Source organism: Rousettus aegyptiacus, unplaced genomic scaffold (genome assembly GCF_014176215.1).
Source record: "Rousettus aegyptiacus isolate mRouAeg1 unplaced genomic scaffold, mRouAeg1.p scaffold_m13_p_11, whole genome shotgun sequence".
Classification (NCBI taxonomy): domain Eukaryota; kingdom Metazoa; phylum Chordata; class Mammalia; order Chiroptera; family Pteropodidae; genus Rousettus; species Rousettus aegyptiacus.
The window spans coordinates 18,985,538-19,011,127 of record NW_023416286.1 but is presented as its reverse complement, the minus strand read 5'-3'; the positions used below and the strand labels follow the sequence as shown (position 1 = coordinate 19,011,127).

The 25,590-nt window shown below is 34.1% G+C and overlaps 1 protein-coding gene and 1 pseudogene across 5 annotated transcripts in view; both read left to right on the top strand.

Annotated features, from left to right (window-relative positions):
* FNDC3A (fibronectin type III domain containing 3A) overlaps nt 1-25,590 on the top strand; it is a 173,911-nt gene that overhangs the window by 39,482 nt on the left and 108,839 nt on the right. The gene's annotated exons all lie outside the window — the stretch shown is intronic.
* LOC118609354 lies at nt 19,608-21,584 on the top strand (annotated as a pseudogene).

The following is a 25,590-nucleotide window of genomic DNA, read 5'->3' as shown; positions in this document are numbered from 1 at the left end:
GTTACTAGGTTAAGTAACAGAGCTTCTGAAAGACAAAAATTATGATTCAAAACCAAGTCTGTAAAACTAATAACATGTCATGTCTTAATTACTATAATAATAAGTAAATTAATGGATTAGATTTTAGGAAAAGATCCGATTCGAGCTAGAGACAAGGAAGTCAAGAGTTTTAGAGGTAGTGAAGTCATAGGAATGAAGAAAATTATTTTTACTGAGGGAATTTTGATTTGATGCGAAATTAGGTTTATACTTTTTGGAGCTTATCTTGTTTCCTAGCTTTTCCTCTCGAGGTTTTTTTGGTCAATTTTTTTCTTTTTAAAAAAATTACTATTGACATTATATTAATTTCAAGTGTACAATATAGTGATTAATACCCATATGACACCATACAAAGTTATTACAGTATTATTGACTATATTCCCTATGGTGTACTTTTATGACACTATGACTGTTTTTTTTTTTTGAAACTGACAATATGTGTTTTGATTGAAGCATTTGGTTCATTTACATTTAAAGTAATTATAGTTACATAGTTACTGCCATTTTGTTAATTGTTTCTTATTATTTTTGTAGTTCTTCTCTGTTCATTTCTTATTCTTGTCAACATAAGAATGTGCAGACCAGTAGAGAATTTACATATGCTGAGGAGCAAGACCTCTAAAGCACCACTGAATAACGGTTTTATAGTTTCATTTATGCATTTGAAATTGAGGAAGATTATATGGAGGTAGGAAATACCCCCCTTCAGGTGGTTATTACTTCTAATATTTAAAAGGTGTGGTAACCTAGATACACAAGAACAATAGACAAGGCCCAGCTTAAAACCTTCACTAAAGAAGTTATGTGTCTGGGGTGTAACTAACTACCATGACCTGCCCAGTTAGGAATTTATGATTAGATTATCCTGTGAGATTACTTCATCGAGCCTCTTTTTGTGTGTGTATATTCTCTTGTACTCTTCTCTTGTATGTTGATGACTTTCTATAGTATCATATTTGTAATATTTATTTATTTATTTACTTACTTACTTACTTACTTACTTACTCTCTTGTAGTTTTTGAGTTTTTGGTTACCATGTGCTTCCAATATGCCAAGCCATGTTTATAGCAGTCTTTTTTAAGTTCAAGCACATTTTAAAATTACTACTATTTTTACTCACCCCCTCCACATTTATGTTTTTGTCATTATTTTTAACTTCTTTTGTGTGTCTCTGTGTATCCCTTAATTTATTTTAGCAATTATGCATCTCTTCGTACTTTTGCCTTTTAACCTTTGTATTAGCTTGAGAGTTCGTTGATCTACTGCTTTTATTATGTATTTGCCTTCATCTTTGAGAATTTTTTTCTTTCCCATATTCTCTTTCTCATATTTTTAATCTTTTCTTAAAGAAGTCCCTTTAACATTTCTCGTAATACTGGTTTAGTGGTGATTAACTCCTTTAGATTTTTCTTGTCTGGGAAACTCTTTATCTCTCCTTCCATTCTAACCGATAGCCTTGCTAGGTAAAGTAATCTTGGTTGTAGGTCCTTGCTTTTCATCACTTTGAATATTTTGTGCCAATCCTTCCTGGCCTGCAAAGTTTATGTTAGTAAATCAACTGACAGTCTTGATAAATCAACTGACAGTCTTATGGGAGCTCCCATGTATGTCAGTAACTGCTTTTCTCTTGCTGCTTTTAAGATTCTCTCTTTATCTTTAACCTTTGACACTTTAATTATGATGTGTCTTGGTGTAGGCCTCCAGGTTCATCTTGTTTTGGACTCTGCACTTCTGGACTTGTATGTCTCTCTCCTTCGTCAGGTTAGGGAAGTTTTCAGACATTCTACAAGTAGGTTTTCAATTCCCTGCTCTCTCCTTTCTCCTTCTGGTACCCCTAGGGTGGGAATGTTGGTAAGCTTGACATTGTGCCAGAGTTCACTTAAACTATCCTCAAACTATCCTCATTATTTTTAATTCTTTTTTTTCGCCCCCCTTCGGGTTTCTTCACTGTTTGGTCAGCTTCTTGTTTCCCCAGCTGTTATCATCACCTCAGGCGACTGATACGTTAACCACTTCCCACTGATTGTTTGAGACTCACTCCCTGAGGTGAAAGGTATTCTCTGTGAGAGCTCTGAGGTTAAATAAAGGCAAGTCCTGGGAGTTAGTGTTTTCAAGGAACTATCAGACTAGTCAGATAATGATAATGCTCTGGAGATGGGACTTTTGTGGGACTCTAAACCCATTTTGTCCCCCTCAGGGTCAGTTAAAGGTACTGGTTTTTATTACTTCTGTAAGTTTGAGGCTGTTGGTTTCAGGCTACCATGAAGCTGGGGAGAGAAAATATTTTTATTGCTTTTATGGAGAAGTGGATTTTAGGAGGCTCATACTCTTTTATTCCTGGGACATCATCTAAACATGGGATTTTAATAAAATAAAACATGCAGAATGATCAGAGAATAGGTTCTATTCTATGTGGACTATAACGTTTTCTAGTGTCTCATTTTAGATTTTTTATTGACACCTAAACTTTGGAAAACAAAGTGTTTATTTCCAACATGGATGAAATAATCATGTTGCACATTATATAAACATATAAAATAAACTTGAATTCAAAGCAGGCTAAATGATTATAACAAGAAGGTATTTCTTCATCTGACTCAGATATCTTCACTTAAGAAATTTAGAATAAATAAACCATAGGTTAATAAATTTCCTTATTTAGCGGTCTTCATCATTTTCATTGATATGTGTGTAATAAGCTCATGTATCAAGCTCTTTGGTTGGACTTTTGACAAAATTGTTTCAAATATTCAGAGCCTTTTTGTCCAGAGATATTAGGAACAAACCAAAAAAGCAGAGCAAGTGAAAATAAGGGTGCTTCTCCCTTTCTATACCGCCTAAAACAAATCCTAAAATGTTATTTTCTGAGATTAGCTTTTCTCTGAGGCTACTTTCAATCAAAATTTATCACATTGGAAGTTGTATTCATTTTAAATGGAAATAAGAAGGAAAAATTTTACCAATAACCAAAAATCAGATATAAGAACTTAAGTGATCACATTGATAAATTTATAAATATATTCATTAAAAATTCTGATAGCTAAATGCCAGACTATAAATGTTTAGTATCTTGGGAGTGAGATTACTGAAACTCTGAAATAATAGCTCAGCTTTGTGACAATCTTGTGCTCCAGAATTATAACTCATACTCTTAATCATAAAAAATTCACAGCACAAATTAGTCCTCTAACTGCTCTGGAGTTTTGCCTGGCAAATAGTATAGATACTTGCTAATTCCTCATTCTTAGAGGCTTTTGGAAAAGTTAAAATTTAAACAAACCAGTCTCTTCTTTTCCATTAGTTTGTTTCTCCTACATGTCTACACCATGCCACTTTTATGACATTTCATGAGAAAATCAAATACTTTCAAAAAAATTACAGTATTAACCATTATTTCCTTAGAGATAAAAACTTTATACAGTAGGTACAGGTATGAAAACTTGCCTATATTATCACATTATTATAAGCACATCTTTTTAAAACTTAACTTTATGATAAAGATTCAGCAATGCTACTTTAAAAAAATTAGCTTCACATAACAAGTACTATGTGCAAAATATTGTGCTGTTTTTGTTCTAAGAGATAATAAAACCAGACTTATAATTGATGTGCACATTTTAAGGTAGTCTATGTAAAGAAAAGAAAAGTTTCCTAAAATGTCAGCAAAAAACAAAAAAGTTCCAGAGAATGTGAACTAACTAGAATTTATTTTTATATTTAGCACGCAAGTAATAGTAGTATTGAATGACTAGGACCAATATTATTTCATTTGTTCATTTTCAAAGTGTATCTTTCATCTCAAGAAAGTAAAATTATTTTGTGTTTTATTGACAATTTCATCTGGAAAGTGAATAGCAAAATGTTTTCATGTAAATCAAGCCAATATCACAATATTATAAATTAAAATATTAAATATTTTATAGTGTTTTAATGAAATATGTTTGTATTTAAACCTACTGTGAAGGACAAGATCATCAAATTCTATAGAGAACATCTTGAAGAAATGAAACAGTGTTCATGGGATTTTGATGGATTCTGGCGTAAAAAATAATGGATACTCTATTAACTTCTAGATATTCTACAGTTAGAATAATTCCTAACTCTCTAGTTAAGGGACTCTGTAGTTAGTCATCTGCACCCTAGTATGCTGTAGAAATTGTTGACTTTTAAGAAATAAAATTTGGGCCGAAGTGAGGAGAAAATAAAGAATAACTTGTAAGCAGCACTGAGTAAACAGGGAAATGCATTCAACTGAAAATTATCCACAGAATACTGAAAGATTTAGAAAATGAATCTGATTATAAACCTCTGTAATAACAGAAAAGGAAGCTTCTTACAAAGATGATTTCCCCCATAATTTTACATGTTCTTACATTAGCTTAACGCAAAGCGAAACTTTTTGTCATTTTCCCATAATTTTATATGTTCTTAGCTTAATGCAAAGCAAGATGTTTTTGTCAAAAATTGTTTAGTTGTTTGTAGAAATAGAAGTTGAATTCTTTTTAGTCTCAGATTTCCCTTTCATTAGTAAACTATGGTGATTATGTATTCAAAGTACTGTTGTATGTCTTCTTATCACCAACCAGATAGAATGCTGAAGATTCAAATTCCTGAAATGCTGCATTTGAGTGATTTTTTCAAAACCACTTTGAAAATAGGACAGATATGCACACACATATAAACACATGACAGAAAAATGTACAAGAAATTATAAGGGTTAGGGACTAACTCCAGAAAGTTGATGTTACCATACAGCTCTTTGTAGTGTTTGAATATTTTAAAATGTTCTAAATTCATTACCTTTTCAATTTAAAAAAGCCTTGAGCAGTTGAAAAAAAAAAAAAGAAAACATTTGCAATTCCAAGTGTACCTACACATATATCACAGGGCAAAAAGCTCTGAACAAATTCATACCCCTTTGTTAACAGTGGTGATTCTTCTCAGTGGAGAGATTGGTTGGCCAGAGGTAGAAAGACAGATTTTGCTTTATCTAAACTGTTTAAAATTTTAAGTATGTTTTTATTTAAGACTAATATACATTGGAAAAGTTCACATATTTCTGTGCATCTAGATTAAAAAAAAAAAAGTGAACACAGCTCCTATAACTACCCTTGGGTCAAGAAATAGAACATTACTCACACCCCTAAGAGAGTCTTCCTTCGAATTCCTTCTCAAAAAATACTTTCTTCTAAGCAGTATCCTCTTTTTCCTCTCCAAACCAAAGATAATTTTACCTGGTTTTGAAATTATGTAAATAGATTTATACAATATGTATTATTTTGTCTGTGGTTTCTTTCACTCTATATCACATACTTAAGATTCATCCATGTTACCACCTATAGTATAATATTTCTTGTATATCATTCCATCATATGAATATATCTTAATTGCTTCATTCTCCTATTGATGGAAATTTGAGTTGTTTCCAGTTTTTGGCTATCACAAATCTTTGAGAACATTCTTGAAAATGGCTTTTATTGTACATCTGCGTGTATTTTGTTTGGATATATACCTGGAAGTGAAGTGCATGAGTCATAGGGAATATATATGTTTAAATAGTAACTGTTATTATTTTTATTTCTATTTATACACCCCAAAATGCCTCAAATTCAATTAACTCCTCTTATATTACCTCAAACATCAAATTTGTTACTTTTCCTATATGTTCCTTATTGTAGAGGACTGTTATTTTCTCCAAATATCTACTGCCTCCTTCTAGGGTTAAGAGTATTTTTCTCCACCTTGCTAATGGCAAGAAAGGTTTCCAAACAGTCTGTACCAGTTTATACTCCCATAAACACTATATCGTTAGCAGTTGCTCTGCAGTTAAATCAACATTTGAAATTGTCTTTTATTTTAGCTGTCATAGTGGATGTATGTACTATTTGAATTTTAGGGGAGTATCTGTGTGTACTGTCTGTATGAACAAAAAGAAATATAAATTTTAAAAATGAATATATAAGAATATTTCCTAAGTTTCATTTTCTGGGATTCTTGTTTTTTGGGTATATACAGGTTGAGACATCTTCTCAATGATACAGTCTTGAAAATAATTGGCTCTGATGAGTTCAGAATTAGCTAGTTCACATTATTTTGTTTAATAATCAGTTTAAAGTAGTAGTAGTTCATATTTTCTCCATTGTCTCTGTTCCTCAAAATTTTATTATAAAAAACATTTTATTACCACCACTGATATTTTCTTCAGTATTTTAAATTGTCTCCTAACTAAATATCTTCCTTTTGCCTGCTCAACATGGATAGGTAGGAATTATCATTGTGTGACAAATCATAAATCATTAGATTTAAAATTAGGTATTATGATTGGTTCTCAAATAGTACCTTTTTTAGAAGCTGAAATACAATTCAGTTTCATAAGCATTTGCTAGGGTAACCTCTACTAAGTTAAGTTGTATAAGAAATACTAAGTACAAGATATGATTTCTGCCCGTAAAGATTTATAATTGTGTGAGTATACCCCACACTCATACACACACATTATAGTATAAACCAGTATATGGATAAAGGCCAAAAGTGATTTCGAAGGCTTTTCTTATCACTGTTGCCTTGGAAATACTTGATTACACTTGAAAAAAGTGTTTTTTTTTTCTTTCCAAGATTTCAGTGTGGCTCTAAGTTGTCCGTTTTATCTTCTTTTGGGGAATGTCTGAGTAAAATAGCTGTTATTTAACTAGCAAACATCAATCTCAGTGTCTCTTATGTGTCTATAAAGATACATATTGTTGACCACATAATAGTCTGTATATCTGTATAATATAGAAACACATTTTAAAGCCCAAAAGCTAGTAAACAGATAAATTAGTGATAATGATAAATACTGATTCAGTTGATACTAATAAAGCAATTCAGAAAAGATAACACTTGGGTTATAGGAATGATTAGGGAATGCTTTTTCAATCCTGTTTCCTTGCATTCAGTAATGACTGTTCACAAGACATTGACTGAATCTATATGAAGAAATAAAGAGTACTAGTAAAAATAACTGGTATAAATATATATATTGTTTTTAATTCTTCTGTCTCATTTAAGACATTTGTAAAAAGAATGATAGTGTAGGAATCATGATTCCTACGTGAATTAGATTGTAAATTAAGAGGTTAATTGTAATCTCCATAGCATCTACTAAAAAATAACTCAAAAATATAGTAAAAGTAAAAATAGTATAAAGTGAAACACTAGAAAATATTTAACACCAGAAAACCAGGAAGTAATGGAAGAATTGAGGAACAAAAAAGGATTACATGAAGAAAGCAAATAGCAAAATGGCAGATGTAATTATACGTTATCAGTAATTCCATTATATATAAATGAATTAAACATGACAATGAAAAGACAAAGTTTGACAGAATGGATAAAAATCCACATACAATTTCTCAAGTGTACATAGATCATTGTCCATAACGTCATAGTCTTGGCCATAAAACAAAGCTCATTTTTTAAAACATAAATAATATAAAGTATGTTCTCTGGCACAATAGAATGAAATTAGAAGTCAATAACAAGGAAATTTGGGAAACCGTGGAAATTAAATAGCATATTTCTAAATAACCAATGTGCTTATAAAGAAGATATCATAAAGAATTAGACAATACTCTGGGAGAAATGAAAACAAAACACAACGTACTGAAATTTATGATACAACTAAAGCCGTGCTTAGATGGAAATTTATAGCTTTAAACGCCTATGGGAAAAAGGAAGAAAAATGCTACAACATGGATGGTCCTAGAGGGTATCATGATAAATGAAATAAGAGAGAAAGACAAATGCCATATGATTTTTCTTATATGTTGAATCTAAAGAACAAAATAAATGAACACACACAACAAACTGACTCATAGATACAGAGAACAAACAGATGATTGCCATTTGGGAGGAGGGTTGAGGGGCTGGGTGAAAATGATGAAGGGATTAAGAGGTACAAATTGATAGTTAGGGGCATGTAAAATACTGCATAGGGAATAGAGCCACTAATATAACTGTATAGTGCCAGTTGGATACTAGACTACTTGGGGAGATTATTTGTAAATCATATAAATGTCTAATCACTATGTTATTCACTTGAAACATATAATATTGAATATCAACTGTAATTGAAAAATAAAAATTAAAAAAATAAAATAGGAGATTGGTGAGAGTGGTGGCCTAAGTTAAATGCATGTAGGTTGACAGTGATACTGTAAAGATACCACCTTAAATTCAGGCAAATAATAATGCATCAAGAAATAGTAAATAATGTATAGCCAGTCTCTCCCATCCCCAAATAAAAGATCCAGCTCAAAAAAATCAACTTGATAATTTCTAAAAAGAATGTGAGTCTTCTAAAAATAATAAGCTAGGTGATATGAGTTTGTTTTAGAATAAAGTTATTAATAAAATTAAAGTTATTAAAAGATTCACATGAAACAAACCTTTGTCCTGTCTACCCTCTGCAACTGGTAGAGGTCATTTGATATTTTTAAAAATTTTATTTATTTTCGAACTATATGTTTTTAAAAAATTTTAACCACTTTATTGAGGTATGATTGAAATACAGCTGTATATATTTAATATATGTGACTTGATGAGTTTGAAGCACTTGATTTTTTTTTTAAACTAACCTGTTTAAGGAAGAGAGTATGGTTGTTTTGAAATATTGCTTTTCAGATTTTGTTTGTATTCAAATAATTTCTAATAAAAATGCACATAAAGTATTAAAAAGAGGAGCAATCTCAAATCAATAACAACCTTTCACCTTAAGGAACTAGAAAAGGAAGACCAAACTAAACCCAAAGCAAGCAAAAGGAAGAAACTAGTAAAGATTAGAATAGGAATAAATAAAATAGAGAAAAATCAACAAAACCAAAAGTTAATTATTTGAGATCACAAAATTACCAACCCTTTTGACTAATTAAGAAGAAAAGACTCAATTTTCTAAAATCAAGAAGTGAAGGCATTACTAGAGATCTCATAGAAATAAAAAGGGTTATTAGAGAATACTGTAAATAGTTATATGCTAACAAACAGATAACTTAGATGACCTGGACAAATATCTAGGAAGATACAGACTACCTAAATTGATTTAAGAAAATTGATAAAATCTGAATAGAGTTATAGCAACTAAAGAGAGTGAAATTGTAACCAAAAAAAACTTTACAAAGAAAATCCCAGACCCAAAAGGCTTCACCAATGAATTCCACCAAATGTTTAAAGAATTAACACCAAACTTAAACAAAGACATCACAAGAATACTACAGACCAATATCCTGTATGAATATAGACAAAATCTGCAGCAAAATACTAACAAAACAAGTATAGCAACATATAAAATGGATTCTACACCAAAACTACGTGAATTTATTCCAGGAATGCAGAATGAGTTCAACCTATATAAAGCAGTCAATGTAATACACTATATAATAGAAAAGAGACAAAAACCACATTGTTATCTCAATAGACTCTGAAAAAGAATTTGCCAAAATTCACCCTTTCATAATTAAAAATACTCAGTAAACTAGGAAAAGAAAGGAATTTTCTCAACCTCATAAAAGACAACTATAAAAACACTTGATAGCTAATAGACTTAATGGAGAAAGAAAATGTTTTTCCCCCCAAGATCAATAAGACATGGATGTCCTGCTCTCATTACTTCTAATTAACTCTGTACTGTAAGGGCAAATAGGCAAGTGAAGGAATTTCCTGGTTTAGGAAAGGAATAAAACTATCTTTATTCTCAAGTGACATACTCTTATAAAAAGAAAATCGTAAAGAATCTAGTAAAAAAAACTATTAGAAGTAATGATCATTATCAGCAGGTTATAGAGTACAAGTTCAATATAGGAAAATTAGTTGTATTTCTATACTAGCAATAAAGAATATGAAAATGAAATTAGGAAACATTTTCATTACAGTAGTATCAAAAAGAAAAATAGTAATTTAAAAAAAATACAAGACTTGAAAATTGTAAAAGTACATTGAAATAGCAAAACAGTATTGAAAGGAAGACTTAAATAAGTGGGAAGACACCCTCCATGATCTGAGAGACAATATTGTTTAGATGGCAGTACTCTCTAAATTGTACAGATTCAACACATCACCTACCAAAATTCCAGCTGGATTATTTGTAGAAATTGACAAGCAGACACTAAAATTCATATGGAAATGCAGAGGACCCAGAATAGCTAAATCAATCTTGAACAAATTTGGAGAACTTAACATTTCATATTTTCAAAACTTTGTAGCTATAAAGTAATAGTAATCAAGACAGTGTGGTACTGGCATAAAGACAGACGAAAATATCAATGAAATAGACATGAGTCCTAAAACAAACCCCCTTACATTTATGGTTAGTTGACTTTTGACTAAGATGCCTAGATGATTCAATGGGAAAAGAATAGTCTTTTCAGCAGATGGTGCTGAGACAACTAGATACGCACATACCAAAGCATAAAGTTGGACTCCTGCCTCACACAATATACAAAAATTAACTCAAAATGAATCAAAGACCTGAAACAATAGGTGAACTATAAAATTCTTAGAATAAAATACAAGGATGTGTCTTCATGATCTTGATTGAGGCAGTGGTTTTCTAGATATGTCATTGACAGCACATAAAAAAATGAAATATAGTGTACTTTATTAAAATTAAACAATTTTGTGTTTCAAAGGACACTGTGAAGAAACTGAAAAGCAGCCCACAAAATAAGAAAATATTTTGCAAAACATGTCTCTGATGAGAGGCTTGTATAATTACAATAATAAAAAGACAACCCAATTAAAAAGTGGGCAAAGGTTTTAGTCATTTCTTCAAAGAAGTTACGTACATGGCCAATAAGCACATGAAAAGTTGCTCAACATGTTTAGTTACTAGGGAGATGCAAATGAAAATCACAATGAGTTACCACTTCATACTTGCTAGAATGACTAGAATCAAAAAGTCACAAGTGTTGGCAAAGATGTGGAAAAATTGGAACACTCATATACTGCTGGTAGGAATGTAAGCTGGGGAATCCACTTTGGAAAACAGTTATGACAGTTCCTCAAACAATTATGACCCAGCATTTCTCTTAGGTACATACACAAGAGAAGTAAAAACTTATGTCCATGTAGAACATACAGTATTCACAATAACCAAAAGTTGGAAACAATTCCAATTTCCATAAGCAGATAAATAGGTAAAGAAAATGCAATTCGTCCACACAATGGATTATTTGACCATAAACTATAATGAAATACTTTAGTATATGCTACAACTTGGATGAACCTCAAAAACTTTATTCTAGTGAAAGAAGCTTATCGCACATGTCTACAAAACATTTTTCAAGATGATGAAAATCTTCCAAAATTTACCTTGGTGATCATTGTACAACTCCGTACTAGAAACCACTGAATTGTACTCCTTAAAGGGTAAATTTTATGGTATATAGATTATATCTTGAAATATGTTTTAAAACCCCTCTGCATATTTTAGATAAGTGTTCTTGAAATATTAACTTGATTGCTAGAACCAGAAATTATTGTTATAAGATAACAAATTATTGTTATAAGACCATTACCAATTTTTTGTAAATTGATTAGATTTAGTTACAGAATTAATGCACTAGTAGGTTATTTCTAAATATATGATGTTCAATTGTTTGCATAATGACACTGTCTACTTTCTTACATATATGTCTACATGTAGTATTTATAAACTAAATATACTGACATACTCCAAAATCAGCAAAAATAAAATAACTAAAATGATGACTTTAAAAGGAAATGTATTTGGAAACAGCATACTTTTAAATTCCAACTTGTTATAATCAATGTTGGATGCTACTGACATTGGATCCAGAAACTCATGCTGCTGTAGCTCTTTGTTGATTTAGTTGCTATGGTGACCTGACATTCATGAACAACAGGAAGCTCACTGTACATTGTCTAATTAGATAGAAAGCAAGGTTGGAAGTAAGAGTTAATGATATACTGGTAGGTTATACCTTTAGTATCTCACCTCTTTTGGATTTTTACCAGATAGCTATAAAATGCTTTAAGATGCTACTTGGAATGCAGTTTGTAAAGTTTGACTTATTAGACTAAGGGCAGTACAAGGTACAACTTGGTAATGAGGTTTTACCTCAGTATTTATTGAACGGAACAAATTGGAACACCTGGAGCAGAAACTGTTAAATCTCACAGCAGCTTTTGATAGTTGTAACAGTAGTTGAATGAGAAAATTAAAGTGGATGCAAACAAGAGTAAGTAGAGTGCTAAGGTTTAAAGTAGCCTCACTAGATAAGTATGTTTCTTATTTAGCACAGTCCAATTTTATAATTTATATCTAAAGCGTATGTTAAAAAAGTAAAATCATGACACTTTTTAAAAAATGCAGGTTGGATAAGGAATAAAAGCTTCAAATTTACCAGTTTTATGATAAACTTACAGTCACTGGTTTTGTTTAGAATAATTTTATTAAATCTATAGTTATCTGTATTTTGAAAATATACTATGATTTAAACTTTAAAAATCTTAGAAACAACTTTTAAATTAAAACTTTAAGGACCCTAATATTTTAAATATGTAAATTATATATAAATGCAGTTTTTTAGCCTCTAACTTACCTTTATTGCTAAGATAATTATATTTTAGCATTTTACCATTTCTGGAGCAATAAATAATTGCATGGTTTTTTGATGACCACCATAGCAACTTATGAGTAATTTAATTAGAAAATACACATGTCTTTTCAAATTAATATTTTGGGTTTCTTTGGATAAATACTGTAAGTGGAATCACTGGGTCCTTCTTTGTCTTTTGTAATAGCTTTTGTTTTAAAGTCTATTTTTATAGTTTAAGTATTGCTATCTCAGCTTTTTCGTTTTGTTTCCTGTTTCATGCAGTATCTTTTTCCATCCCTGCAATATCTTTTTCCATCTCTTTACTTTTTGTGTGTTTCTTTTGATTAGACGTCTCTCATAGGAAGCATAGATAAGGGTCTTGTTTTCCTCTCCATTTAGCTACCCTGTGTCTTCTGATTGGAGCATTTAATCCATTTATATTTAAAGTAATTGTTGGTAGATATGTAGTTATTACCATTTTTTAATTTATATATTTTTTATCTTTTCTTCTCCTTAAAGAGTCTCTTTAACATTACTTGCAATATGAGCTTGATGGCAATGAACTGCATTAGCATTTTTCTGTCTGTGAAACTCTTTATCTGTCCTTTAATTCTAAATGATACGTTTTCTGGGTAAAGTAATCTGGGTTGTAGGTCCTTGTTTTTCATCATTTTGACTTTCATGCTAATCCCTCTGGCCTGCAAAGTTTCTGTTGCGAGATCAGCTCCCATATTGGTAACTCACTGCTTTCTCTTGAAAAAGATTCTCTTTTGTCTTTAAACTTTGGCATTTTAATTATGGTGTGTCTAAGTATGGGTCCTTTGGATTCTTCTTGTTTGGGACTCTGCACTTCCGGGGTTTATATGTCTATTTCCTTCTCCAGGGTAGGGAAGTTTTTTGTCATTATTTCTTCAAATAGGTTTTCAGTTCCTCGCTCTCCCCTTTGGTACCTCTGTAATGTGAATGTTAGCATTCTTGATGTTGTCCCTGTGGCCTTTTAAACCGTCCCTATTTTTTTTGGATTTTTTTTTCTTGTCGCTGTTCAAATTGGGTGTTTTCTGCTCCCTTATCTTCCAAATTGCTTATTTGATCCTCTGCTTCATCTAATCTTCTGTTGATTCCCTTTAGTATATTCTTCATTTCAGTTATTGTATTCTTTATTTCTTTTTTTAATGTTTTCCGTCTCCTTTATTGCATTTCCTATCTTTTCATCAGAGTTCTCACTGCGATCAGTGAGCATCCTTACAACCAATGTTTTGAACTCTGCATCTGGTAGATTGCTTCTCTCTATTTTGTTTAGTTCTTACTCTGGAGATTTGTTTTGTTCTTTCATTTGGGACATGTTTCCTTGTCTTCCCATTTTGGCTGCCTCCCTGTGTTTGTTCCTATGTATTAGGTAGAGCTCCTATGTTTCCTGGTCTTAGTGGAGTGGCCTTATGTAGTAGGTGTGCTATGGAGCTCCGTGGCACAGTCTTCCTGGTCGGCTTAGCTGGGTGCTCCAGGTGTGTCCCTTGTGTTGTTTGAGTGTGCCCTCCTGTTTTAGTTGAGCCTTTGTTGCTATTTGTACATCAGTGAGAGAGATTGATCCTTGTGTTGATTGGTTATGAGGACCGGCCAGTGACTGGTTGAATAGGTAATGTGCAAGGGCTGAGCAGAATTCGCTTTAGCATGGCTGTGGTGCCTACTGAATCTGCCTTTTGGGTGTGTCATTTGTGGAGGTGGTTTGGTGGTGCTCTGGGGTGGTCTGAAATTAGTCACCAGGTGTGCTGGTTTGGGGACTTGTTGGGAGGGACTCTGGTGCAGGCCAAGGTCAGCTGCTGCCTGTGCCTTGCTTGGGCCTTACCTGGTATGCGCTACAAAGTAATGTACAAGTCATTACTGCTTTTGTCAGGGCTTGGAGGTACCTGGGAGTGGCTGCCACCAGTACCCTTCTTGCAGCTGCTTAGGAAGAGACGTGAGGCCTGCAGAGTCCAGATGTTGCTTGTTTGGGGTTTGTGAACCTCTGAGATTTTAGAAAAGTCCGCAATATGAGCCAAGACAGACCATTTGTGTAACAAGCCACTAGAAGTGGCTTGGGTCAGCCTGCAATTCACGTGGTGCAGGGTCTCAAGAAATCACTAAGGCAGAACAAACGGTGTTAGCTAGGTTGATGGAGACTTAGATGTGGTGCCTGCCTGCAAGTGCAGTCTGGGTGAGGGGAGGGTTCAACAAAGGAAAAATGGCTATGCCAGTACTTCTGTATGGGATAAAGCTGCTCCTCTAGTCCTTGTCCCAATTTATTTTCACCCTGTATGACCCTGGCACCTTTAGAGCTGCTGCCCCAGTACTGGAGCTTAGAGCGAGTGAGTTCTTCAGCAGGTCCATGTGCTCCTTTAAGAGGAGCACCTGGGACTCCATCCACTTTCTGTCTTATTCAGTCATGATCTCCTCTGGTTTTTACGGCCAGAAGATAAGGGGACTTCTCTACTCAGCATTGGAACCATTGCCTGGGGAGCCAGGTATGAGGCTGGGAACCCTCACTCCTCAGGGGTAGCCTGATGGGGTTGGCTCACTCTGCCCTTTGTCTTCTGAGACCCTGCCCCAGCCAAACCAAATTTTACACAGCAAGGCTAGCTGCTGTCTTTGTCAGGTCCACAGACCCCCATGATTTGCCCAAGAGACTGTATCTCATGCCAGATCCAGCATAGGCAGCAACCATCCAGACTGCTTTGTAGCTCCTGAGCAATCAAAAGGCAGAGGCTGACTTTGTCCTACATGGGAGCCCCAAAACATATATACCTAGAGGCTGGATGTCAGACCACAACAGAGTACCACATGACTAGCCCCATAAGTGGCATACACAAAGGTTGGTCTCAACAGGTACACGAGCCTGCTGGGGCAAATCCCACCCCATAGGGTCAGCCCCCATACAGCAACTCATACCCTGTGGGCATGGCCAATCACCACAGCCAGTCAGGCTGAGTCAGTCCTGTTCACTGATGCGCTAACAGCAATGGAGACTTAGCTACAACAGGAAAACACACACAGCTTAAACAAGGAACATTCCCAGAGCACTCAGCGCAGGTGATTAGGAAGACTGTGCCACTGGGCCACACGGGACACCTACTTAATAAGGCTACCTGGCCAAAGCTGGTAAATGTAACAGATCTTCCTAATACATAGAAATGAACACAGAGAGGCAACTAAAATGAGAAAACAAAACATGCTGCAAATGAAACAACAGGAGAAAACTTGAAGAAAAAAAAACTGAATGAAATGGAGGCAAACAGCCAGAGACAGAGTTCAAAACACTGGTTATAAGGATCCTCAGTGAACTAAGGGGGAGAATAGATAATCTCAGAACTTCAACAGAGATAGTAAGCATAAAAAAAAAAAAAAAGACATAGAAATCATAAAAAAAGAACCAGTCAGAAATGAAGTATACACTAGAAGGAATCAACAGTAGATTAGATGAAGCAGAGAATTCAATCAGTGAATTGGAAGACAAAAGTAACAGAAAACACCCAATCAGAACAGCAGAAAGAAAATGAATTTTAAAAAATGAGGAAAGTTTAAGAGACTTCTGGGATAACATCAAGCATTATGATATCTGTATCATAGGAGTACCAGAAGGAGAACAGAGAAAGCAAGAGATCAAGAACCCATTTGAAGAAATGACAGAAAACTTTTCTAACTTGGCAAAGGAATTGGACATACAAGTTCAGGAAGCACAGAGAGTACCAAACAAAAGGAACCCAAACAGACCCACACCAAGAAATATCATAATTAAAATGCCAAAGGTTAAAGATAGAGATCTTAAAAGCAGCAAGAGAAAAGCTGTCACATATATGGGAGCGTCCATAAGACTGTCAGCTGACTTTTTACCAGAAGAAGCACTACAGGCCAGAAGGGACTGGCAAGAAATATTCAGAGTGATGAAAAACAGGAACCTACAACCAAGACTACTCTACCCACCAAGGCTATTAATTAAAATGGAAGGTGAGATAAAGAGCTTCTCAGACAGGAAAAAGCTAAAGGAATTCATCACCAACAAGCCAGAATTACAAGAAATGTTAAGGGAACTTCTATAAAATGTGAGGGCCCAAAACGTGAATAATAAAATGGCAGTATCTATGCTCCAGTCAAAAAACACAGGGTGTTGAATGGATAAGAAAAAAGGCCCAAACATATGCTGTCTATGAGACCCACCTCAAATCAAATGACACACAAAATGAAAGTAAAGGGATGGAAAAAGATGTTTCACACAAATGAAAATTTTGAAAAGCTTAGGTAGCTGTATTTACATCAGACAAAGTAGACTTTAAAACAAAGGATATAATAAGAGACAAAGAAGGGCATTACATAATGATAAAGGAATAAATACAACAAGAAGATATAACCGTAGTAAACATGTATGCATCCAGATAGGAGCATTTTTGTAAACCAATGATGTACTGTCAGGAAAAAAAAAATCAAGAAAACAATCTCATTTAAAATTGCATCAAAAACAATAAAATACCTAGGGATCAAATTAACCAAAGGCAAAAGTCATTTAAAAAAGAATTTGAAGAAGATGCAAATAAATAGAAGCATATACCATGCTCGTGGGTAGGAAGAATCAACATTTTTATTAAAATGGCCATACAACCTCAAGCAATCTATAAACTCAATGCAATCTCTATCAAAATACCAGTGGAATTTTTTAGGGAACTAAAACAAATAATCCAAAAATTTATATGGAACCATACAAGATTCCAAATGCCACAGTGATCTTGAGAAAGAACAAAGTAGACAGTGTTACACTACCTGATATCAAGCTATACTACAAGGCTGTAGTAATCAAAACAGCTTAGTACTGGCATAAAAACAGGTACATAAATCAGTGCAACAGAATAGAGAGCCCAGAAATATATCCATGCCTATTAGGTCATTTAATCTATGACAAAGGAGGAAGGAATATACAGTGGGGTAAAGACATTCTTTTCAACAAATGGTGTTGGGAAAACTGGACAGTTACAAAAAAATGAAACTGGACCTCCTTCTTATATGCCATATACAAGAATAAACTTAAAATGGGTTAAAAACTTCAACATAAGACCTGAAACCATAAAACTTCTAGAATAAAACATAGGCAGTAAACTCTCTAGCATTGCTATTAGTAATTTTTTTTTTTCAGGTATATCTTCTCGGGAAAGGGAAACAAGAAAAACAAATGGGACTACATCAAACTAAAAAGGGTTTTCACAACAAAGGAAACCAGCAAAACAAAAAGACAATCTATTGAATGGGAGAATTTGCCTGTGATACATCTGATAAGGGGTTAATATCCAAAATTTAGAAAAAACTCATACAATTCAACAACAAAAGGACTAACAATCCAATTTTTAAAAAGAGAAGACCTGAATAGGTATTTCTCCAAAGAGAAAATACATACAGCCAATAGACACATGAAAAGATGCTCAAGGTTACTAATCATCAAAGAAATGCAAATTAAAACCACAGTGATAGATTGGCTATCACCAATAAATCAAAAAACATAATGGTGAGGATGTGGAGAAAAGGAAACCCTCATGCACTGTTCTTGGGATTGCAAATTAGTATTGCCGCTGTGGGAACAGTTTGGTGGTTCCTTAAAAATTAGAAATGGAACTGCCTTTTGACCAGCAATTACACTTCTGGGTATTTGTCCAAAAAAAACCCAAAACACTAGTTTGTAAAGATCTATGCACCCCTGTGTTCACAGCAGCACTATTTACAATAGCCAAGATATGGAAGCAGTCTAAGGGCCCATGAATAGATGATTGGATATAGAAGTTATGGTACATTTATACAATGGCATATTACTCAGCTATTTAAAAAAATGAAATCTTACCATTTGCAATGACATGGATGGATCTGCATGGTATTATGCTGAGTGAAATAAGTCAGAAAGATAAATACCATATGATTTCACTTACACGTGGGATTTAAGGAACAAAAGAAATGAACAAACTAAACAAAGCACTCGCAGATACAGAGAACAAACTGGTGATTGCCAGAGGGGAGGAGAATTGGGCGGGCTGAGTGAAAAAGGTGAAGGAATGAAGAAGTACAAATTAGTAGTTACAAAATGTCTTGGGGATGTAGACTACAGAATAGGGAATATAGTCAGTATTGTAATGGCAGATGGGTGCTAGAGTAATCAGGGAATCACTTCATAAACCATATAATTGTCTAACCAATGTATCGTATAATTGAAACTAATATAAAATTTTTTAAAAAGAAAGATTATTAATGGTGTTGTTCAGATCTTCCATACCGATGATAACTTTTTGTCTGCTTGTTCTGTTAATTACTAAGAAATGTGTTGAAATAGCCTACCATATTAGTGGGTTTGGAATTTTCTCTTTAATATTTTTTAATCTAATTTTATTTTCTTTCTTTTTAGTAGGCAAGTGTAGTTTGTTTATATTTTATTAATACTTGGATTTATTTCTAACAATTTATTTTGTGTTTTCCATTTACCTTACTTTCTGTGCTGGAGTTTTTCTTTTTCCTACTTTTTTTGAAGTGAGGGTCTTTCAATCTTTGCAGAATATTTTTATTTTACTCTTTTATTAAATGGTGGTTTAGAAATCTCAGTATAAATTTCTAGTTTGATGGTTATTTTCTCTTAAGACTTCGAAAAGCTTTTTCACATTGAGTTTGCTTCCAGACACAGATATGTAAAAACCACTGCTAACTATAAGCCAAAGATAGAAAGGAAAAGACTCAAAGACACTTATCAGCATTGTTGTCATTGGACTCGTTGATTTAGGCAAGTCTACCACTACTGGTCATCTGACCTACAAATGTGGGTTGGACAAAAGAACAATCAAAAATTTTGAGAAGGAGGCTGCTGAGATGAGAAAGGACTTTTTCAAGCATGCCTGGGTCTTGGATAAACTGAAAGCTGAACAGGAGTGTGGTATCTCTATTGATATCTCTCAGTAGAAATTCGAGATGAGCAAGTATGTGGCCGTCACTGATGCCTGAAGACGCAGAGACTTTGTCAAAAACATGATTATAGGTACATTTCAGGCTGACTGTGCTGTCCTAATTGTTGCTGCTCGTGTTGGTGAATTTGAAGCAGGTATCTCCAAGAATGGACAGACCCAAGAGCAAGCCCTTCTGGATTACACATTCGGTGTGGAACAACTAATCGTTGATGTTAACAACATGGATTCCACTGAACCGCGCTACAGCCAGAAGAGATACTAGGAAATTGTTAAGAGAGTCAGCACCTACAGTAAGAAAACTGGCTACAACTCTCACACTAGCATTTGTGCCAATTTCTGGTTGGACTAGTGTCAACATGCTGGAGTCGAGTGCTAACATGCCTTGGTTCAAGGGAAGGAAAGTCCCCTGTAAAGATGGCAGTGCTTGTGAAGGAACAACACTGCTTGAAGCTCTGGATTGTATCCTGCCACCAGCTTGTCCAACTGACAGGCCTTTGTGTCTGCCCCTCCAAGATGTCTACAGTATTGGTACTGTTTATGTGGGCCAAGTAGAGAGGTATTCTCAAACCGGGCTTGGTGGGCGCCTTTCACAGTCAACATTACAAATGAAGTAAAGTCTGTTGAAATGCACCATGAAGCTTTGACGGAAGCTCTTCCAGGGGACAATTTGGGCTTCAATATCAAGAATGTGTCTATCAAAGATGCTCATTTTGACAGTGTGGCTGGTGATAGCAAAAATCACCCACCTGTGGGAGGAGCTGGCTTCACGACTCAGGTGATTATCTTGAACCATTTAGGCCAAATCAGTGCTGGATGTACACCTGTGCTAGATTGTCACACTGCTCACATTGCTCTTAAATTTGCTGAGCTGAAGATGGTTGATCATCATTCTAGAAAAAAGAAGATGGCTGAAGTTTTTGAAATCTGGAGATGCTGCCATCATTGATACAGTTCTTGGCAAGCCCCTATGTGTTCAGAGTTTCTCTAACTGTCCTCTGGGATAATTTGCTGTTCATGATATAAGACAGTTGCTGTGGATGTCATCATAGCAGTGGACAAGAAGGCAACTGGAGCTGGCAAGGGTCACCAAATCTGCCCAGAAAGCTCAGAAGGCTGAATGAATATTATCCCCAATACCTGCCACGTAAATTTAATCAGAGGTAGAAGAGTGGTCTCAAAACTTTCTTAATTGGCCATTTAAGTTTAACATAATCTGGTTAATGGTTACAACACATTGTAAAACCTTCAGAAGAAATGTTTTGTGGACCATTTGTTGTGTATGTGTGGCTGTTTTTAAGTTATTAATTTTTAAAATCAGTATTTTTTTAATGGAAGCAACTTGACCAAAAATCTGTCACAAAATTTTGAGACCCATTAATGTTTAATAAGAAAAAAAAAAAAGACAAAAAGTAGTACACTTTTTTCATTTGCTGTTGCAGCTGAGAAATTTGCTATTCTAATTGCTATTCCTTTATAAGTAATGTCTTTTAAGGTCTTTTCTTTGTTTTGGGCATTGTACTACTGTGTGTTTAGGAGTGGATTTTGCATTCTAGGTTTTTTTCTTAGTTTTCTTGTGATATTATTGACATACAAAGCACTGTATAAGTTGAAGGTTTACACTATAATGATTTGACTTACATATAGTATGAAATGATTTCACAATAAGTTTAGTTAACATCTATCTCACATAGATACAAAAGAAAAAGGGGGGAAAAGTGTTTTTCCTTTGTGATAAGAACTTTTAGGATCCGCTCTTTTAGTAACTCTCAAATATACCATATAGCAATGTTAACTATACTCATTGCATTGTGCATTACATCTTATGGGTTCGGGGGTGGGGGGGGGGGGACAAGTCTAGCCCTACCCACCTCCACCTCTGTAATCACAAATCTGATCTCCTTTTCTATTTCTTTTTTAAGATTTCACATTTAAGTGAGATCATACAGTAGTTATCTTTCTCTTCCTAATTTATTTTGCTTAACATAATATTCTCTAGTTCCATACAGGATTTTTTTCTTTTTTTGTGTTTTAATAATATTCTATTGTATATATATATATATACCACAACTTCTTTATCCATTCATTCATGACAGATACTCAGGTTTCTCCATGTCTTTCTTGGCTGTTGTAAATAATGATGCACATAGTGGTACAGATCTTTTTGACATAGTATTTTAATTTTGTTCAGATCTATATTCAGAAGTGGAATTGCTGGACCACATGGTAATTCTATCTTTAATTTTTTGAGGAATTTCTATACTATATTTCGCAGTTTTTGTACCACTTTACATTCCTCCTAATAGTGCACAAGGATTTCCTTTTCTCCACATCCTCCCAGTATTTATCATCTCCTATTTTTTTTGATGATAGCAGTTCTAACAGCTCTGAGGCGATATCTCATTGTGGTTTTCATTTGCACTTCCCTAATGAGTAGCGATGTTGAGCACCTTTTCAGGTACCCTTTGGCCATTTGTATATCTCCTTTGGAAAAATGTTCTTTTGCCCATTTTTAAATTGTATTATTTGTTTGTTTGTTTGTTTTGCTATTGAGTTGTAGGAGATTTTTATATTTTTTGCATATTAACCCCTTATCAAACATATGATTTGCAAATATTTTTTCCCCTTTCAACAGGTTGTCTTTTCATTTTTTTTGATCATTATCTTTTGCTGTACAGAAAGGTTTTCAGTTTGATATACTCCCACTTGTTTATTTTTTTTTTAATTTTGTTTGTCCTTAAGTGTCATATCCAAAGAATCATTGGTAAGACCCATGTCATGGGGCTTTTTTCCTTATGTATTCTCTGGGAGTTTTATGGTTTCAGGTGTTACATTTAAGTCTTTAATCCATTTTGAGTTAATATTGTGAGTGGCCTAAGATAGTTTCATTCTTTTCATGTGAATATCCAATTTTCTGGTACTCACAGCCCCACCCAAGCCACATGTATCCTCAATGAGTCAGGTGCTTCTTGCTGCGACTAACACTGGTGGAGGCAGCTGACCTCGGTTTCTGGTGTGGCCTTTTGAGGCAACTGTAAGCCCAGCATCTGTGGATTGCTTGCTGAATCTTAACAGGTAGTCCTGGAGAGGTAGAGGCTTGGGCTAAATTTGGCCTGTACCACTGGAAACCTACTACACAAATCCACACAGTAAGATCAGGAGACTTAGGAGCTTTGCTTAGTACATATAAATAGACATGAAAAGGCAGCTAAAATGGGAAGACAAAGAAGCAGAAATCATATGACAGAACAGAACAGAACAGAGATCCAGATGTAATGGAGTCAAGTAATCTAACAATGAAGAGTTCAAAACACTGGCTATAAAGATGCTCAATGAACTTTTGGGAAGTGTAGATAAATTCAGTGAGAACTTCAACAAAGAGATAAAAACCATAAGAATTATTAAAGGGAACCCGTCTGAAATGAAGAACACATTATCTGAGATGAGAAGTATATTAAATGGAATAAACAAAGGAATAAACAAAGTGAAAAAAGAGGATCAAAAGCCCTATCTAGAGGACAGGACAGCCAGTTAGGACACTCAATCACAATGGCAAGAAAAAAGATGCCAAGACTATAAAAATAATTTAAGGAGCATATGAAACACTATTAAGGCTCCAAATATCTGTCTGATCAGTGTAACTGAAGAAAATCAAAATGCTGAACAGCTGTGTGAAAAAATAATGATGGAAACTTCTCTAACCTGCTGAAGGAAATGGACATAAAACTCCAGGAAGCTCAAAGAATTCCAAAAACCAGGGATCCAAAGAGGCCCACACCAAGACACATCATAATTAAAATGCCAAAGGTTAAATACAAAGAAAGAATATTAAAAGCAGCAAGAGAGAAAGAAATTATTATGTAAAAGGGAACACCCATAAGACTGGCAGCCGATTTCTCAAAAGAAACTATGCAGGACAGAAGGGCTCAGCAAAAAAATATTTGACAGGATGAAGACCCAGGATCTAAAACCGAGAATACTTGATCCAGCAAAGCTCTCATTTAGAGTTGAAGGACAGATAAAGAGCTTCCCAGGCAAAAATAAGCTAAAGGAATTTATCACCACCAAGCCAGTATTACAGGAAATAATGGAGGGACTTCTTTAAGAAGAAAAAACATGCATCAAAAACAGAAATAAAGAATGGTAACAACTACATTCCTAGCAGTAAGTACCTTAAATGGAAAAGAAATACTCCAACCAAAAGATAGAGTGGCTGAAAGGACGAGAAAACAAGAACCCTACATATGAAAAGGGGATGGAAAAAGATACTACTTTGATGGACCTAGAAGGTATTTAAGTCAGAAAGAGATAAACACTATATGATTTCACTTATATGCAGAATCTAAGGAATAAAAAGAACAAATTGATCAAAAATAAACTCACAAATATAGTGGACAATTTGGTGATGGACAGAGGGGAGGGGAGTTTGGAGGGCTGGGAGAATGGGATGAAGGGTTAAAGCAGCACAAATTAGTAGCTGATGGATGGTCATGGGGATGGGGAGCACAGCATAGGGAATGCAGTTAGCATTAATATGTTGGCTAGAAGGAGGGTCAGGGGAGGGAGGGAGGAATTGGGGGGATCATTTTACAAACTATATAGATGTCCAATCAATGTACGGTATACTCGAAACTAAGGGGAAGGATATAGAAAATAAGTCTGCTTAACAGAAGAATGCTAACTGGTAAATGTAGAAACAATGATTTTTTTTTTAAATCACCATTTACAGTTACCATAATAATGATTTAGTAATAATTGCTGAAACCATTGGTGAAAGATGGTTGGGGAATAGGATAGTCACAGTCTCAAAGTATCACCGTATTGATTTTTTATTACTTTCAAAAGGAAACGATGGTACCTTTAGAATACAGACATCTGACAGATATCACCTAAACCAAGTGATCAAACTTAACACCCCTCAGGTACTCTAAAATGGTTTATAAAAATAGTGTGTGTGAGAGTGAGCAAATTTGGCAACATGTTAAACAGTTGGTGAATCTAGTTGAAGGGTAATAGTGAATCTATTTTAACCAATCTTGCAGTTTTCCTGTACATATGAAAAATTTCAATATAAGAAGTTGAGGTAAAGGTAAAATTTGAATATGACCCTTCCCTGTGTAATAGTTTTGCGTAAAGATTTAACTGTATAACTTGATATTTAAGGATCTTCATGATATAGCCCTTGCTTATTAATCCCAGTCTTCTCTTTTTCCATAGCATTTCTCAGACTAGTTTAAACTTTAGCTATACCACACTTCTCCATTTTCAAATTGTCCATGATCTCTTTCATCTTCATTACTTCATACATGCTATGTGGCTCTCACCTTGAAATGTCCACTTCCCATTTTTAGCCTGTTAACTCTTGGTTGTCCCTATGAACATTATGTAAAAAAACTACTTCAAGAATTTTTCCTGATTATCTTGCCTTGAATGGAGCCTACAGTACATTGGTCATATCCTCATTATACCACTTATGACACTGTACAGTTAATTGGCTGTGTACTTGTCTGCCTCCCTCACTAGGCTGGACTTTTTGAGGCCTTAGAGTTTGATTTATTCTTCTTGCTATTCACAGTACATATAAAAATAGGTACTAAACACTGGGTGTTTAGTAATTGATTTTTAGATTAAGGAATAAATTTCACTGCTTACTATTTTTTGGAACATCTTATAATTTAAAGGAGGTCTGTTTATCCTTTTTTTACTTAATAGCAAAATATATTAGTTGTGTATATATCATGTTTGGTTTTCTTAGTTTTCTTTTTTACAACTTTATAGTGAATAAATTTATTAGAGGAACAATTAGTTTTTTATGTAACTTCACAATAGCAATACTGTTAGATGATCATGGTTAAAAGAAACAATATGTATGTAAAGCACACAGCATGGTGTGACATAGCACTAATTTGGTTCTTGGATCCTATTAAGAGTTTAATGAAATCTAAAGAAAACAGTGAACATTTTTCTAGAAGTTATAATATCTACAGAAAGTTTCATACAATTCT